The sequence below is a fragment of the Athene cunicularia genome (assembly GCF_003259725.1).
Source record: "Athene cunicularia isolate RWA chromosome 2 unlocalized genomic scaffold, athCun1 chr2_part1, whole genome shotgun sequence".
NCBI lineage: Eukaryota > Metazoa > Chordata > Aves > Strigiformes > Strigidae > Athene > Athene cunicularia.
Genome location: NW_020799095.1, coordinates 126,654,798 through 126,658,691, shown reverse-complemented (window position 1 = coordinate 126,658,691; position 3,894 = coordinate 126,654,798).

Below are 3,894 nucleotides of genomic sequence, written 5' to 3'. Positions count from 1 at the left end.
CTCAGCCGCTCCCCGTACGACCTGTGCTCCAGACCCTGCACCAGCTACGTTGCCCTTCTCTGGACACGCTCGAGTCATTCAATGTCCTTTGTGTAGTGAGGGGCCCAAAACTGAACACAGGAATCGAGGGGCGGCCTCACCAGTGCCGAGTACAGGGGTCAGATCCCTTCCCTGTCCCTGCTGGCCACGCTATTGCTGACACAAGCCAGGATGCCATTGGCCTTCTTGGCCCCCTGGGCACACTGCTGGCTCCTGTTCAGCCAGCTGTCAATCAGCCCCCCCAGGTCCCTCTCTGACTGGCAGCTCTCCAGCCACTCCTCCCCAAGCCTGTAGCGCTGCTGGGGGTTGTTGTGGCCCAAGGGCAGCCCCCGGCATTTGACCCTATTGAAACTCCTTCAGTTGGCCTCAGCCCATCACACCATGATGGTGGACTGAGAATAACTGAGTAAATAACTTTTGTTGTCCCTGCAAACCATCTGTGTTGTTCATGTTTCTCGTTAGAGAGTTCTTACATTTTGGTCTCTGTTGGTGTCTGGTCATCAAAATCAAAGTTTGTGATGCTTCACATAATGCTGAAATGTTAGTGCTTTCTGGATGAGAATTCTTCATCTTGTTATTTCTTGCTTTTATTTGGGAGACATTTTAGGTTGGATTGCTATTATAACTGGCATATTTGATTTCCACACATCTTCAGAAATGCTTGGGATATTACAGCTAGACGCTCTTCAGCCAGTGAAGACAGAAGTCTGGTAGTCAGAACTAAGAAGTCTCAGAAAACCCATCTACAAAAAATTATTAATGAAAAGCATTTGAAGAACAGCTATGAACAACAAATGTTTTCAAAGAAAATCATAGTCACTTAGATTCTGGGTCAAGTTCCCAGCTGGCTTCAGTGTAGCATTTCTGACTTCTGCCAGATATGGATCTGGCTCATTTTTTGTAAGGAGAACTTCAAGTAGCTCTAGCTAAAATGAATGACAAGGCTTAGGCTTCTCATTGAAGTAATTCATTAATGAATGTGTATATATGCATATCACCATACATATAATTTCTGAAAATATGAAGAACTTTGTCCTTGTATAAAGCCCTCTAGAATCACTGGAAAAATTTGCATGGACTTCATTCGGTTATGGATCACATCCTGTATATATCTGCATTTTTAAATCTTTTCCAGTGCTTTCTCTTTCAATGGAAATTAATAGCTTCTTGGAATTAAAATGACCAGTTTCCGATTTAGTTTTGCATAAGAAGCAGAGTCCAGTGGGATTAAATATGAATGGTGGCTTGGTAATTCATTAATCATGAAAATATGGTGTGCAGTAAGTTATGTGATTATTTTTGCATGGAAATGTCTGCAGGATCAGTTCAAGTGCAGCTGTGAGAACATACAAACCCATTCACCTTTATACACTGTTTTACAAAGAATGCACTAAGATACATAAATGCTGTGTAGACAATAACGATTTTGTAGATGTTAGCATAATGAGAGCTCAGTGTGTCCAAGTACCCTACCTGCAGACAATTATACACATTCCTGGAGGGGAGAAGCACCAGATTTTGAAAGTTTCTGTAAGACTTTCTTGAAACCCTCCTGGCCACATATGATTTATGTAAAATCTTTTTTCTGAGAACTTTTGAAAATGTTAACATTACAACTCCTGTTCACTTAAAAGTCTGAGCAGCCAGATGAGCAAGGTAGGGCTGGCCCCAAACAATGCTGAATTCTTCTCTCCCATTCAGCTACAGACTTCTGGGTCAGGGAAAAATAACAAGCAGAAGATTTGATGTGCCATTGGAAAATGGTACGCAGCAAGGAGCAAATCAACATAAGATGTAAGTCAGAGGGCTGTTGAAACAGGTTCAGTTCTCAGTTTCCATTCGTGCAGGCTTGCTGGAAGCTGAAATTCTGCACTGAATGGAGTAATTCAATACGCTTGGCAAATATAACAAGTTGCCTCACTGGGACAGACCTCTTCTATCTAAAAATGATGGAAATGCCAGTTCCACCTTTGTGTCCTTCCAGTGCCCTTGCGTCACTGGCACCCTGTTGTCTTTTCCAAGTACAAAGGATGACTCCAGGCTTGTGTCATTGTGCTTACACTTATCAAGGCCAGAGCTCTGCTACATCCTTGCTCCTGGTAAAAAAAAAACCTCATAAATCCTCTCTTTTCTTGTCATCATAGCTAGTTGATGGAAATGCATTAGTTTCACATTTTTATATTCAAGACAAGATGTAGACAGATTACAGAAGTTTCAGGATCTGGCTGCCACTGAAGTCTATTACTCTGAGAAAGCCATGCCCAAAACACAGTTCCTAGATGGGAAATTGACCCAGCCATGATTTTTTGTTTTCTTTTTTTACATGGCAAAACAGAAAGCCTGACTCTAAGGAAATAATTAAAATTTCTTCAGTCCTTTTGTAAGTGTATAATCATATTTGTGACTGTAAAACTATTCTGAACATTTTTCAGTGATACTTAGAAATATTTTGAACTGAAGGGGATAATGATCAGATTCTTGTGTCTTTCATGGTAGCTGCTTTGTTCTGCAGCTCACAAAACACAGACAAACATGATGGATCTCTTGAAGAACTCACAGCCAAACAGCAGCAACAGAATGAAAGAAAGCTGCACATAACAGGTGGAGAAACAGGAGAATGGAAAGATGGAGAGAATCAAGTATAAGGTCTCATGATTACTTAATCGCTATGCCCACATCTTGTTCCATAATGCATACAAGATTTCAGCCACCCAATCTACTGAAATCCCTCTCAGGACATGTCAGCCTTTGACTAAGCGTCCACCTCTCATCCTGCTGGGTTATCCATCTCCCTTGTCATTTTGTGGTTTTCTGTTTTGCATTATTTCATCTTTTTTATATACTTGCACTATGTCAGTCTCGATACACTATTGTCTTACTGTTGCTCGTGTCAATCACTTAACACATGGAGATTCCCGGCTTTCCCAGCTGTTCTCATCTGCCATCCTTACTATACTATTTGCTGTGTTTGGCAATGTCCTGTCAGATGATCATCTTGGCCATCAAACCATGCTAACTCAGTGTAGTATCTGAGCGATATTGCTGGAAGCAGGAAGGCAGTTTCAGTGCTTCAGAGTACCTAGGTAACCCTAATGACTAAAATGAGTCATCCCAAAAGGGACTTAATCGTTATTACTAGTACAATCCCATGCTACCCCGTGACAAAAGAAAGATCTTCAGTAAGCTGCTCTGTCCCCTCCCACCAACCCACTGCTATAGGAGGGCAAGTCTCCAAAGCTGGTCTACAAAAAAACACTCTTGCCCAGTCAAAAGTGGCTGTGGTAGTGTCCCTCACACTCCGCATTGGGAAAGAAAGAGCTTACTAATGCAGTCTTCCATACTTACCTGTTGGATATTACCTGCTAGGGCAGTATATTTACATTTACAATGCCTGTTCCCATGCTATCTCAATACAGATATATCAATATCCCGTGATATCTCAGTAGGAATATCTTTTAGAGGGTTGCAGTGCTTCAAAGTTTAAGTCTGTGTGGAGCTAACTGCAGGTCTGGTTTGGGGATAGAGCAGTGAAAAATGGTGTCACCGAAGCTGATTCCTTGCACACCCCCATGGTGTCCCATATGGCTTTTTTGTGCCAGACATCCTGCAGAGCTCTTAGCCGTGCTCTGATGTCCAAGACCCTTTCCCAGATGGAAGCACGATGGTTCAGCTGGGAGACTGTTCTCACCTTCTGTCCCTCACGTCTCATGGGCACCCTCTCCCCCATCGAGGGATGTGCAGTCCCAGCGCTGCTCCCTCTGCCCGGGGGCCTCCGCCCGGCACCGGCACCCCCCTCGCCCTGACCCGCGTTTAGGGGTGACCGTCCCCGGAGGGCTCAGCGGCGGGGCCCGGGGG